Here is a 15,506-nt window from a genome sequence, read left to right on the forward strand (position 1 = left end):
GCGTGGGTTTATCTCTGGGCTTTCTGTCCTGTTCCATTGATCTGTATTTCTGTTTTTGTGTCAGTACCATATTGTTTTGATGACTGTATCCTTGTAGTATAGTCTGAAGACAGGGAGTCTTATTCCTCCCACTCCGTTTTTTTCCCCTCAAGATTGCTTTGGCTATTTGGGGTCTTCTGTGTCCTCATACAGATTTTAAGATTTTATTGTTCTAGTTCTGTGAAAAATGCCATTGGTAATTTGATAGGGATTGCACTGAATCTGTAGATTGCTTTAGGTAGTATAGTCATTTTCACAATGTTGATTCTTCCAGTCTAAGAACATGTTATATCTTTCTATCTGTTTGTGTCATCTTTGATTTCTTTCTCAGTGTCTTATAGTTTTCTGAGTACAGGTCTTTTACATCCTTAGGTAGGTTTATTCCTAGGTATTTCATTCTTTTTGTTGCAGTGTTGAATGAGATTGTTTCCTTAATTTTTCTTTCTGATCTTTTCTTGTTAGTGTATAGGAATGCAAGAGATTTCTGTACATTAGGTTTGTATCCTGCAACTTTACCAAATTCATTGATTAGCTCTAGTAGTTTTCTGGTCACATCTTTAGGATTTTCTATGTATAGTATCATGTCATCTGCAAACAGTGACAGTTTTACTTCTTGTTTTCCAATTTGTATTACTTTTATTTATTTTCTTCTCTGATTGCTGTGGCTAGGACTGCCAAAAGTATGTTGAATAATAGTGGCTAGAGTGGACATCCTTGTCTTGTTCCTGATGTTAGAGGAAATGCTTTCAGTTATTCACTATTGAGAATGATGTTTGCTGTGGGTTTGTCATTTATGGCCTTTAGTATGTTGAGGTTGGTTCCCTCTATACCCACTTTCTGGAGAGTTTTTATCATAAATCGGTGTTGAATTTTGTCCAAAGCTTTTTCTGCATCTACTGAGATGATTATATGGTTTTTATTCATCAGTTCGTTAATATGGTGTATCACATTTGCGTATATTGAAGAATCCTTGCATCCCTGGGATAAATCCCACTTTATCGTGGTATATGATCCTTTTAATGTGTTGTTGGATTCTGTTTGCTAGTATTTTGTTGGGTTTTTTTGCATCTATATTCATCAGTGATATTGGTTTTCAATTTTCTTTTTTTGTAGTATCTTTGTCTGGTTTTGGTATCAGGGTGATGGTGGCCTCATAGAATGATTTTGGGAGTTTTCCTTCCTCTGCAATGTTTTTGGAAGAGTTTGAGAATGATGGGTGTTAGCTTTTCTCTAAATGTTTGATAGATTCACCTGTGAAGCCATCTGGTCCTGGACTTCTGTTTGTTGGAAGATTTTTAATCACAGTTTCGCTTTCATTACTTGTGATTGGTCTGCGTATATTTTTTATTTCTTCCTGGTTCAGTCTTGGAAGGTTATACTTCTCTAAGAATTTGTCCATTTCTTCCAGGTTGCCCATTTTATTGGCATAGAGTTGCTTATGGTAGTCTCTTATGATGCTTTGTATTTCTGTGGTGTCCGTTGTAATTTCTCCTTTTTCATTTCTAATATTATTGATTTGAGTCCTCTCCCTCTTTTTCTTGATGAGTCTGGCTAAAGGTTTGTCAATTTTATCTCCTCAAAGAACCAGTTTTTAGTTTTTTTGATCTTTGCTATTGTTTTCTTTGTTTCTATTTCATTTATTTCTGCTCTGATCTTTATGGTTTCTTTCCTTCTGCTAACTTTGGGTTTTGCTTTTTCTTCTGTCTCTAGTTCCTTTAGGTGTAAGGTTAGATTGTTTATTTGAGATTTTTCTTGTTTCTTGAGGTCGGCTTGTATTGCTGTAAACTTCCCTCTTAGAACTGCTTTTGCTGCATCCCATAGCTTTTGGATCATCGTGTTTTCATTGTCATTTGTCTCTAGGTATTTTTTGATTTCCTTTTTGATTTCTTCAGTGATCTCTTGGTTATTTAGTAATGTATTGTTTAGCATTCATGTGTTTGTGTGTTTTACGTCTTTTTTTTACCCGTAATTTATTTCTAATCTTATAGTGTTGTGGTTGGAAAAGATGCTTGATGTCATTTCAGTTTTCTTAGATTTACCGAGCCTTGATTTGTGACCCAGTTTGTGATCTATCTTGGAGAATGTTCCATGTGCATTTGAGAAGAAAGTGTTTGTTTTCGGATGGAATGTCCTATAAATAGCAATTAATAGTAGTGAACTTTAAAACCCCACTGTCAACAAAAGATAGATTATCTAGATAGACAATCAATAAAGATACAATGAATTTAAACAACACAATAGTTCAAATGGACCTAACAGATATATATAGAATGTTTCATCCAAAAATAGTGGAATACACATTCTTTCATGATAAAAACTGTCAACATTGGGTATAAAAGGTATGTACCTCAAAATAATAATGACTGTATTTGACAAGTCCATAGCTAACATCATACTCAACAGTGAAAGGCTGAAAGCTCTTCCTCTAAGATCATGATCAATACAAGATTGCCCAGTTAAAGCACTTGTATGCAACATGGTACTGGTAGTCCTAGCCAGAGCAATTAGGCAAGAAAAGAAATAAGAAACAGCCAAATCCAAAGGAAGTAGTATAAGTGTCTGTTTGAAGATGACATTATTTTACATATAGGAAACCCTAAAGACTCCACTGAAATCTTGTTAGAACTAATAAACAAATTCAATAATTTCAAGATACAAAATCAATGTATAAAAATCAATTGTGTTTCTATACACTTATAACAAATTATCTGAAAAAGAACTCAAGAAAACAGTCTCATTTACAATATCATCAAAATTAATAAATTTAAGCAAAGTGAAAGACCTGTACACTGAAAACTATAAGACGCTGACAAAAGAAATTGAAGAAGACATATATACATGGAAAATATCTTGTGTTCATGGATGCGAAGAATTAATATTGTTAAACTATCCATACTACTTGAGGGCATCAACAAATTCAATGAAATTCCTATCAAGTTCCCCATGGTATTTTTCACAGAAGTAGAAAAAAAATATTAAAATTTGCCTGGAACCACAAAGTCAAATTTGGCAACCCAAATTGCCAAAGTCACCTTGAGAAAGAACAAAGCTCGAGGCATTACATTTCTTGATTTCAAATTATATTAAAAAGCTGTAATAATTAGGAAGTATAGTCCTGGCATAAAAGCAGACACCTAGATAAATGGAATATAATTGAAAGCCCAGAAATAAACCCATGCGTATATGATCAACTAATATTTGACAAGGGAGCCAAGAATACTGAATGGGAAAAAGGTAGACTATTCAATAAATGGTGTTGTGAAGGCTGGACATTTCCATGGAAAAGAATGAAATTGGACTCCATCTTACACAACTCACAAAAATTAACTTAAAATGGATGAAAGACTTAAATGTAAGACCTGAAACCGTAAAACTTTTAGAAGAAAATGGGAAAAATCTCCTTGATGTTGGTGTTGGCATTTCTGGATATGACACTAAAAGCACAAGCAACAAAAGCAAAAATAAATGAGTGGGACTACATCAAACTAAAAAGCTTCTACACAGCAAAAGAAACAGTCAACAAGTGAAAAGGCAATCTATGGGATGGCAGAAAATATTTGCAAACCATATATTTAATAAAGGATTACTATCCTTAATATAGAGATTCATACAACTGAATAGCAAAAGATTCTAAATAATAGGATTAAACAATGGGTAGAGGACTGGGATAGGTGTTTTTCCAAAGAAGATATACAAATGGCTAACAGTACCATGAAATGGTCCTTAACATCACTAGTCATCGGGGAAATGCAAATCAAAACCACAATGAGGTATTACTTCACCTGTTAGGATCGCTGTTATCAAAAGGCCAAGAGATAAAATGCTGGGAAGAATGTGGTGAAAAGTAACACTTGTGCACTATTGGTGATAAAGTAAATTGAGGCAGCTATATGGAAAATGATATGGAGATTCATCAAAAAATTAAAAATTGAACTACTCTTGTGATCCATCTATCCCATTTCTAGGTGTATAGCCTAAAGTAATGAAATCATTTCCATAGGGAGAGATAGCTGCACTCTCATGTTCATTGTAGCATTATTTACAATAGCCAATATATGGAAATAATTTAAGTATCTGTTGATGGATGAATGGATAAGGATGTCCTATACAGGTTTCACTCACTAGTTGAAAGCAGAGTGTTCCTATGAAACCTTTCTTAAGCTGAAATGGTGTAAAGTGAAGAAGCAGTTACCTTAGGATACATATATTTTGCTAATGGATGCACGAAATAAATCTGGATAAAGCACAGATGCTCACAGACACAGTTCAAACTATAGTGGCTTGGTGCTGAGATGCTGAGTCCTTTTTTCATATATGTGAAAAATCCTCTTCAGATTTCCTTTTTTTTTTTTTTTTTTTTTTTGCGGTACACGGGCCTCTCACTGTTGTGGCCTCTCCCGTTGCGGAGCACAGGCTCTGGACACGCAGGCTCAGCGGCCATGGCTCACGGGCCCAGCCACTCCACGGCATGTGGGATCTTCCTGGACTGGGGCACGAACCCGTGTCCCCTGCATCGGCAGGCAGACTCTCAACCACTGCACCACCAGGGAAGCCCCAGATTTCTTTCGATTAACAAAAACAGGTTCTAAAAGCCAAATGGTGTAAAGCAAGCCTTTGAAAAGCAGGAGGTATATATATATAATATTAATTATTAATATAGTGTGTTAATTATTGATATTGATAATATATAACCATTGATGTGTAATATAATTATTCATACATAGTATTTTCTAAATAATATAAATAAAATATTCAGCCATAAAAAAAGAAAAATATCCTACGATTTCCAACAACAAGGATGGAACTTGAGGGCTAAGTGACATAAGTCAGAGAAAGACAAATACGGTATGATACCACTTATATGTGAAATCTGAAAAAACTGGACTCAGAAACAGAGAGTAGAGTTGCAGTGGGGAGAGAGGAATTGGGTGATGATGGTTAAAAGGTACGTACTTCCAGTTATAAGATGAGTAAGTTTTGGGGATCTAATATATCACATGCTTGAAAATTGCTAAGAGAGCAGATCTTAAAGGTTCTCACCACACACACACACACACACACACACACACACACTGGTAACTATGTGAGGTGATGGTTGTGTTAACTGGCCTTACTATGGTAATTATTTTGCATTATATATGTCAATCAAATCATCACATTGTGTCTCTTAAACGTACTCAGTGTTGTCAATTATATCTCACTAAACCTGGAAAACAAAAAGGGTTAAGATGTTTTCTTATTAGAACACAGATGGATTTGTATTTTGAAGGCCACCTACCTTCTTGGATCCTGTCATAAACCAAAACATCTCCGATGGCAACTCTATTATCCTCTATGCAATATCCTCTATATTCCTAAGTAATTTTTATTACCTCATTATTCCTCTGTCACTTTCAGTTCTGTCACTGCTCAATCTTCCTGTCATTTCTTAGTTTGAATCCAAAGAGAAAGAAGTACATTGGCCCCAGCATTTTTTTAAAATTGAACCAGTTCTCATTTAATGTCACAAACCAACCCAATAGATTCACTGCCCTTGGATTAGATGCCTAGCCCAGGAACACTGACTTCTGGTCCTGTGGGGGCATGGACACATGGTACAAAGCCTGGCTGCCTAATGATTGCATTCATCAGGGATAATGGCTTCAGTGGCTTGCTTTGGTACTGGCAGGCAATGCATTTGGCCTATGCAGAGTAGCAATTTGTTCTCACTAATAAAACACTGATAAATAACTATACTTTTTTCAATGTTAGTCACTAACTTACATTTTTGCAGTGCCTTATAAGCTAAAATTGTGTTCACTTATGTAACTTCATGTGATACTTCATATTAAAATAAAGTCTTACTCTTTTTAATTTTTTTTAATATCTTTATTGGAATATAATTGCTTTACAATGTTGTGTTAGTTTCTATTGTACAACAAAGTGAATCAGCTATACATATACATATATCCCCATATCCCTTCCCTCTTGCTTCTCCCTCCTATCCTCCCTATCCCACCCCTCTAGGTGGTCACAGAGCACCAAGATGATCTCCCTGTACTATGCAGTAGCTTCCCACTAGCCATGCATTTTACATTTGGTAGTGTATATCTGTCAATGCTACTCTCTTGCTTCATCCCAGCCTACCCTTCCCCCTCTGTGTCCTCAAGTCCGTTCTGTATGTCTGCATCTTTATTTCTGCCCTGCTGCTAGGTTCATCAGTACTGTTTTTTTAGATTCCATATATGTGCATTAGCATACGGTATTTGTTTTTCTTTTTCTGACTTCACTGTGTATGACAGACTCTAGGTCCATCCACTTCATTACCAATAACTCAATTTTGTTCCTTTTTATGGCTGAGTAATATTCCATTGTATATATGTGCCACATCTTCTTTATCCATTCATCTGTTGATGGACATTTAGGTTGCTTCCATGTCCTGGCAATTGTAAATAGTGCTGCAGTGAACACTGTGGTACATGTATCTTTTTGAATTATGGTTTTCCCAGGACATGCCCAGTAGTGGGATTGCTGGGTCATATGATAGTTCTATTTTTAGTTTTTTAAGGAACCTCCATACTGTTCTCCATAGTGGCTGTATCAATCTACATTCCTACCAACAGTGCAGGAGTGTTCCCTTTGCTCCTTTGCTCCACACCCACGTCAACATTTGTTGTTTGTAGATTTTCTGATGATGCCCATTCTGACTGGTGTGAGGTGATACCTCATTGTAGTTTTGATTTGCATTTCTCTAATGATTAGTGATGCTGGGCATCTTTTCATTTGTTTGTTGGCTATCTGTATGTTTTCTTTGGAGAAATGTCTATTTAGGTCTTCCATCCATTTTTGCATTGGGTTGTTTGTTTTTTTGATACTGAGCTGCATGAGCTGCTTGTATATCCTGCAGATTAATCCTTTGTCAGTTGCTTCGTTTGCAAATATTTTCTCCCATTCTGAGGGTTGTCTTTTCGTCTTGTTTATAGTTTCCTTTACTGTGTAAAAGCTTTTAATTTTCATTAGGTCCCATTTGTTTATTTTTGTTTTTATTTCCATTACTCTAGGAGGTAGGTCAAAAAAGATCTTGCTGTGATTTATGTCAAAGAGTGTTTTTCCTATGTTTTCCTCTAAGAGTTTTATAGTGTCTGGTCTTACATTTAAGTCTTTAATCCATTTGGAGTTTATTTTTGTGTTTGGTGTTAGGGAGTGTTATAATTTCATTCTTTACATGTAGCTGTCCAGTTTTCTCAGCACCACTTATTGAAGAGGCTGTCTTTTCTCCATTGTATGTCCTTGCCTCCTTTGTTGTAAATTAGGTGCCCATATGTCTGTGGGTTTATCTCTGGGCATTCTATCCTGTACCATTGATCTAAATTTCTGTTTTTTTGCCAGTACCATATTGTCTTGTTGACTGTAACTTTGTAATATAGTCTGAAGACAAGGAGTCTGATTCCTCCAGCTCCGTTTTTTTCCCTCAAGATTGCTTTGGCTATTTGGAGTCTTTTGTGTCACCATACAAATTTTAAGATTTTTTTTGTGCCAGTTCTGTAAAAAATGCCATTGGTAATTTGATAGGGATTGCACTGAATCTGTAGGTTGCTTTGGATAGTATAGTCATTTTCACAGTGTTGATTCTTCCAATCCAAGAACATGGTGTATCTTTCCATCTGTTTGTATTGTCTTTGGTTTCTTTCGTCAGTGTCTTATAGTTTTCTGCATACAGGTCTTTTGCCTTCTTAGGTAGGTTTATTCCTAAGTGTTTTTTCTTTTTGTCACAGTGGTGAATGGAAGTGTTTCCTTAATTTCTCTTTCTGATATTTCGTTGTTAGTGTACAGGAATGCAAGAGATTTCTATGCATTAATTTTGTATCCTGCAACTTTACCAAATTCATTGATTAGCTCTAGTAGTTTTCCAGTGGCTTCTTTAAGATTTTCTTTGTATAGTATCATGTTATCTGCAAACGGTGGCAGTTTTACTTCTTCTTTTCCAGTTTGTATTCTTTTTATTTCTTTTTCTACTGTGACTGCCATGGCTAGGACTTCCAAAAGTATGTTGAATAATAGTGGTGAGAGTGGACATCTTTGTGTTGTTCCTGATCTTAGAGAAAATGCTTTCAGTTTTTCACTATTGAGAATGTTGTTTGCTGTGCGTTTGTTGGATATGGCCTTTATTATGTTGAGGTAGGTCCCCTCTATGCCCACTTTCTGGAGAGTTTTTATCATAAATGGGTGTTGAATTTTCTCCAAAGCTTTTTCTGCATCTATTGAGATGATCATACGGTTTTTATCCATCAGTTCATTAATATGGTATATCACGTTGATTGATTTGCATATATTGAAGAGTCCTTGTATTCCTGGGATAAACCCCACTTGATCATGGTGTGTGATCCTTTTTTTTAGAAGAAGATGTAGGGGGTAGGAGTTTATTAATTAATTAATTTATTTTGCTGTGTTGCGTCTTGGTTTCTGTGCGAGGGCTTTCTCTAGTTGTGGCAGGCAGGGGCCACTATTGATCGCAGTACACAGGCCTCTCACTATCGCGGCCTCTCTTGTTGTGGAGCACAGGCTCCAGATGCACAGGCTCAATAGTTGTGGCTCATGGGCATAGTTTTCCGCAGCATGTGGGATCCTCCCAGACCAGGGCTTGAACCCGTGTCCCCTGCATTAGCAGGCATATTCTCAACCACTGCGCCACCAGGGAAGCCCTGTATGATCCTTTTTTTTTTTTTTTCTTTTTGCGGTATGCGGGCCTCTCACTGTTGTGGCCTCTCCCGTTGCGGAGCACAGGCTCCGGATGCGCAGGCCCAGCGGCCATGGCTCACGGGCCCAGCCGCTCCGCGGCATATGGGATCCTCCCAGACCGGGGCACGAACCCGTATCCCCTGCATCGGCAGGCGGACTCTCAACCACTGCGCCACCAGGGAGGCCCCCTGTATGATCCTTTTAATGTGCTGTTGGATTCTGTTTGCTAGAGTTTTGTTGAGGATTTTTGCATCTATGTTCATCAGTGATATTGGCCTGTATTTTCTTTTTTTGTAGTATCTTTGTGTGGTTTTGGTATCAGGGTGATGCTGGCCTCATAGAATGAGTTTGGGTGTGTTCTTCCCTCTGCTATATTTTGGAAGAGTTTGAGAAGGACAGGTGTTAGCTCTTCTCTAAATGTTTGATATAAATCTCCTGTGAATACATCTGGCCCTGGGCTTTTGTTTGTTGGAGGAATTTTAATCACAGTTTCAATTTCAGTGCTTGTGATTGGTCTATTCATGTTTTCTATTTTTTCCTCATTCCGTCTTGGAAGTTTGTTCTTTTCTAAGAATTAGTCCATTTTTTCCAGGTTATCCACTTTATTGGCATACAGCTGCTTGTAATAGTCTCTCATGATCCTTTGTATTTCTGCAATGTTAGTTGTTACTTCTCCTTTTTCATTTCTAATTCTGTTGATTTGAGTCTTCTCCCTTTTTTCATGATGAGTCTGGCTAATGGTTTATCTATTTTGTTTATTTTCTTAGAGAACCAGCTTTTAGTTCTTTGCTCTTGATCTTTGCTATTTTTTCTTCATTTCTTTTTCATTTATTTCTGATATGATCTGTATGATTTCTTTCTTTCTGCTAACTTTGGTTTTTTTTGTTGTTGTTGTTCTTTCTTTAATTACTTTACTTGTAAGGTTAGTTTTTTTATTTGAGATTTTTCTTGTTTCTTGAGGTGAGATTGAATTCTTATAAACTTTCCTCTTAGGGCTTCCCTGGTGGCACAGTGGTTGAGAGTCCGCCTGCCGACCCCTTTTATGGCTGTTAGCATTTGCCTTATGTATTGAGGTGATCCTGTGTTGGGTGCATAAATATTTACAATTGTTATATTTTCTTCCAGGATTGATCCCTTTATCATTGTACAGTGTCCTTCCTTGTGTCTTTTAGTAGTCTTTTTTTTTGAAAGTCTATTTTGTCTGATATGAGTATTGCTACTCCACCTTTCTTTTGATTTCCTTTTGCATGGAATATCTTTTTCCATCCCCTCACTTTCAGTCTGTGTGTGTCCCTAGGTCTGAAGTGGGTCTCTTGTGGACAGCCTATATACGGGTCTTATTTTTGTATCCTTTCAGCCAGTCTATGTCTTTTGGTTGGGGCATTTAATCTATTTACATTTAAGGTAATTATTGATATGTATATTTCTATTGCCATTTTCTTAATTTTTGGGGGTTTGTTTTTGGAAGTCTTTTCCTTCTCTTGTGTTTCCTGCCTAAAGAAGCTCCTTTAGCATTTGCTGTAAAGCTGGTTTGGTGGTGCTTTATTCTCTTAAATTTTGCTCATCTGTAAGTCTTTTGATTTCTCCATCAAATCTGAATGAGATCCTTACTGGGTAGAATAACCTTGGTTGTAGGTTTTTCCCATTCATCATTTTAAATATATCTTGCCACTCCTTTCTAGCCTATAGAGTTTCTCCTGGGAGATCGGCTGTTAACCTTATAGGGATTAACTTGTAAGTTATTTGTTGCTTTTCTCTTACTGTTTTTAGTATTTTTTCTTTGGGTTTAATTTTTGTTAGTTTGATTAATATGTGTCTCAATTTGTTTCTCCTTAGGTTTATCCTGTATGGGACTCTCTGCGCTTCCTGGACTTGGGTGACTATTTCCTTTCCCATATTGGGGAGGTTTTCAACTATAATCTCTTCAAATATTTTCTGAGACCCTTTCTTTTTTTCTTCTTCTTCTGGGACGCCCATAATTCCAATCTTTGTTCACTTAATGTTGTCCCAAAGGTCTCTGAGACTGTCCTCCATTCTTTTTTTTTTTTCTTTTTTCTTTTTTTTTGCATTACGTGGGCCTCTCACTGCTGTGGCTTTTCCCATTGTGGAGCACAGGCTCCGGATGCGCAGGCCCAGTGGCCATGGCTCACGGGCCCAGCTGCTCCGCGGCATGTGGAATCTTCCCGGACTGGGGCACGAACCTGTGTCCCCTGCATCGGCAGGTGGTCTCTCAACCACTGCGCCACCAGGGAAGCCCTGTCCTCCATTCTTTTCATTCTGTTTTCTTTATTCTGCTCTGCGGCAGCTATTTCCACCATTTTATTTTCCAGGTCACTTATCCATTCTTCTGCCTCAGTTATGCTGCTGTTGATTTGTTCTAGAGTATTTTTAATTTCAGTTATTGTGTTGTTAATTACTGTTTGTCTTCTCTTTAGTTTTCTAGGTCCTTGTTAAACATTTCTTGTATTTTCTCTATTCTATTTCCATGATTTTGCATCATCTTTACTATCATTACTCTGTAATCTTTTTCAGGTAGCTTGCCTATTTCCTCTTCATTTATTTGGTCTTGTGGGGTTTTATCGTGCTCCTTTGCCTGTATGATATTTCCCTGTCTTCTCATTTTGTCTGGTTTACAGTACTTGAAGTCTCCTTTCCCTAGGCTGCAAGGTCATAGTTTCTCTTGCTTCTGTTCTCTGCCCCCAGTGCTGGGGTTGGTCCAGTGTCTTGTGTAGGCTTCTTGATGGGAAGGAATGGTGCCTGTGTTCTGGTGTGTGGAGCTGCATTTTTTCCCTGTGATGAGCAGGGCCGTGTCAGGTGGTGTGTTTTGGGTTGTCTGTGAGCTTAGTGTTACTTTAGGTAGTCTGTGTATTTATTGGTGGGTTTGTGTTCCTGTCTTGTTTGTTGTTTGGTGTGAGGCATCCAGTGCCAGGAGGTGCTGTCAGTTGGGTGGAGCTTGGATTCAGACAGCGGCCTCCATGAGAGCTCTTGGCGATTAATCTTCCCTGGGGCCAGAATTCTCTAGTGTCCAGTATCCTGGACTCGGTGCTCCAACTCCAGAGCCTCAGGCCCAACTTCTGGTTGAGGGACCAAGACACCACAAGTCACTTGTCCTGGCAATAAAGGGGATTTGAAAAAAAAAGAGAAAAGACTAACAAAACCCCAGACAAATGGTAAAAAGTAAAATCAACAAACAGAAACAGAAACAGGGAAACACACATAGACAAAAGAAACAAAAACAGAGCCAAATAAGTCAAATAGAAAGAGAACAGGGCTTCCCTGGTGGCACAGTGGTTGAGAGTCCGCCTGCCGATGCAGGGGACGCGGGTTCGTGACCCGGTCCGGGAGGATCCCACATGCCGTGGAGCGGCTGGGCCCGTGAGCCATGGCCGCTGAGCCTGCGCGTCCGGAGCCTGTGCTCTGCAACGGGAGAGGCCACAACAGTGAGAGGCCTGCGTACCACAAAAATCAGCCAAACAAACAGAAGAACCCAAGAATGAAATCAAACAATTAAGAAAGTTGACAAAAACCCTAAACCAAAAAACAAAACCAAAGCAGAGTGCCAACTGAAAAGTGAAGCAAAGAAGCCAAGCAAACTGACAAAAATGATATTAAAAAAAATGAGAAAGGGGAAAGAAGGGAGAACAATAGAAATTCAACATAGAAACAGGAATATACAAAAAAATAAAAAATATATTTAAGAAAAAAAATATATAAAGAAAACTCCAGAGAAATGGTAAAAGCAAAATCAAACAAAGAAAAACAGAAGCAAGGAAGCACACACACAGGTAAAAGAAATAAAAACTGAGCCGAACAAATCAAAAAGCAAGAGCACAACCAGACAAATAGAACTCAAAAATAAAATCAAAGGATTAAGATTAAAACTGACAAAAACATATAACCTAAAAAACAAAACCAAAGCAATGTATTAACTGAAGAATAAATCAAAGAAACAGAACAAACTGATAAAGGTGATTAAAAAATATAATGGTAGGGCCTCCCTGGTGGCGCAAGTGGTTGAGAGTCCGCCTGCCGATGCAGGGGATACGGGTTCGTGCCCCGGTCTGGGAGGATCCCATATGCCGCGGAGCGGCTGGGCCCGTGAGCCATGGCCGCTGAGCCTGCGCGTCCGGAGCCTGCGCGTCCGGAGCCTGTGCTCCGCAACGGGGGAGGCCACAACAGTGAGAGGCCCGCATACCGCAAAAAAAAAAAAAAATGGTAAACTAAAATAAAAGGGCAAAAACAAGGGACAAGAAAGCAAGGTAAAAATAGAAATAAAAAAATAACAAAAATTAAAAACATGTTATAAAACATGGAGATCCCAAAAGACTAAAAAAAAAAAAAAAGAAAGAAAAACTAAACAACGAACAAAAAAAAAAAACTAGAACCAACAAAAGAATGCAACAAAATATAATAAAATTAATAGCAATAATTATGTTTCCCTGGGGTCTCTGCTATACGTGTCCTTGCCCATGCCGTGAGCCACAGCCCACCTCTCCCTCCCCAAGAGGCTCTCCTCTCCCTCTGGGCTGGTGTCTGGACCTGCTGTGGGCCCTGTGGGCACCACTCAGACTGTGTTCTGGCCCACTTCCTGCGTGTGCTACCCCCAAAGTCCACAGCTGCCTGAGCTTCACCAATTTCATCTGTGGGAACACTCATTGTCTACTTAGATATTCCATAGATGCAGGCTCTGCCCAGCTGATCGTGGGCATTTAATCTGTAGCTTGTACAGCTGATGGAAAGATTTTCATTCTTCTTCTTTAGTCTCCCTGTCTCTGGGGTTAAGGTTTGGTTTTATCCCTACCTCTGCGTGTGGTCCACCCTCAGGAGTCTGGTCTTGAGGCTGCCTTGGGGCTCTTGGGTCTGCACCTGTGAGGACCGAGTGCAGAGGTGGTATGACTGCTTGGATATTGGGAGCCCCAGTGGCACCAAATGCACAGGGAAGCCAGTGGCCATGGGCACAAGAGATATGGCCCTAGTGAGGGCCTTTTCTAGTGCCTGGCATAAGGCACGTGAGGGCTAGCTCTGAGGGAGCTTTTCTTTTTATTGCTTGGCAGCTGGCACACAAGAGCCAGCCCTGAGCCAGCTTCTTTTATTGTAGTCAGCAGGTGCCGGCATGTGGGGAGAGAGAGGTTACAATAGTGGCTCCTCCCCCTGTGTGTGACTCAGCAATAGCACCCAATGGCAGTCCAGTCTTCCTCCATAGGCATTCCCTGCTGCAGATTTCCTCCCTCCCATCCCCTCTGTCTCCCCACAGCCAACGACAGTTTTCTCTCTGGGCCTGTTCTCCAATCCCCATGCATCAGCTCCCAGCCCCCTTGCACACCTGTGAACACACATCCCAGTCTGGGGCACATCGAGCCGTGGTACGGACCATATATGTATTTCTCACTCTGTCCCGTCTGCCACAGATCAGCTGCTTCATCTTCTGACAGCCTCAAATGCTTCCCTTTTGTCCCAATCGATTTCCCTGTCGGAGAGGGGGTTTCCCCAAATTTGGGAATCTCTCCTCTGCTTCATCTCCCCAACCCTGGGGTGGTCCCATGCCGTTTCCTCTCCTCCTCCTTCTCCCTTCTTTTTTTCCATCCTACCTAGTTATGCAAGGATCTTTATAGTTTTTCTAGTGTCCAAGGTTTTCTGCTAGTTTTCAGCCAGTGTTCTGTGAGAATGTTGCATCTATAAATGTATTCCTGATGCATCCATGGAGAGAAATGAACTTCACATCTACCTACTCCTCCGCCATCTTGAATCTCCCAAGTTTGCTCTTTCGGGGAGTAGAAAATAGATATTAATATTGAGGTATGGTTTTTCATGCAAGATAACCTATACTGTACAAATATATTGTGCATTTGGGAAAGCATATAAGACATGTATGCTCATTTAGCAATCTGGTGTTCTTTTTCTTCTGTTCTTGAAAATGCTCACCAACTTGTTCTAATAAATAATAATTATCCCTGGGTATAGCCATACATAACACAAAGAATGATAGTTGATAGAATCACAACAGAAATTCTGGAAAGAGCTGTATATCTCACTCAATCCAACACATTCATTTTAGCAATTCTATGTCAATTTATCCATCTTTCTTTAGATCATTAAGGAAGATATGTGCTCTGATTTTTGCTTTAATCTAATTATCTTTGCAATAAATTCTTAGAATTCATCACCCAGGAAAAACATGTTTTCTTTCATAAAATGAAATACTTCTTTTTGTTGGAAATAAGATTACACAATCTGTATTTTGCTCTTTGTAATAGCTGTGAGAAAGCACAGGGCCAGATTTAATTTTCAAATATAGTTATATGGACATAGTTTTAAAAACAGTTATTGTCTTCAATTCATTAAACAAATTGTTGAGTGGGTTAAACATTTTGTAGGCCCTTTTTACTTAGCTTTAGTTTGTATATGTTTATCTAATGGTGTATTTCCATTTGCCTGTCTAAATGCATATTTCCATTTTCATGCAAGCCACCTCAATCATTTTGGAAAGTAGCTTTTCAGTCAGGTAATGCTTATTGAGAACATACTGTGTGCTAAAAAGTGTTTCAATGGAAAGCTAATAGGAGTAAATTCTATGGAAGGGCATACATTCAAGTGACAAAGAAGATTAGGAAAGCCATTAGTAATAAAATAAGTTGAAAACTCCTCCATGCCATGATCTAGTCTCATACTTTCCTTTGTTTCATGGTGCTGAGGACATGACTGAGAATAATGAAGCCTGCTAACCTGAACCAAGTGAAGTATATCAGCAG

At 38.7% G+C, this 15,506-nt stretch overlaps 1 protein-coding gene across 1 annotated transcript in view; it reads left to right on the top strand.

Annotated features, from left to right (window-relative positions):
- Positions 1-15,506, top strand: part of LOC132484573 (cytochrome c oxidase subunit 7B2, mitochondrial) — a 163,514-nt gene that overhangs the window by 59,306 nt on the left and 88,702 nt on the right. The gene's annotated exons all lie outside the window — the stretch shown is intronic.

This window comes from Mesoplodon densirostris, chromosome 1, assembly GCF_025265405.1.
Source record: "Mesoplodon densirostris isolate mMesDen1 chromosome 1, mMesDen1 primary haplotype, whole genome shotgun sequence".
Classification (NCBI taxonomy): Eukaryota; Metazoa; Chordata; class Mammalia; order Artiodactyla; family Ziphiidae; genus Mesoplodon; species Mesoplodon densirostris.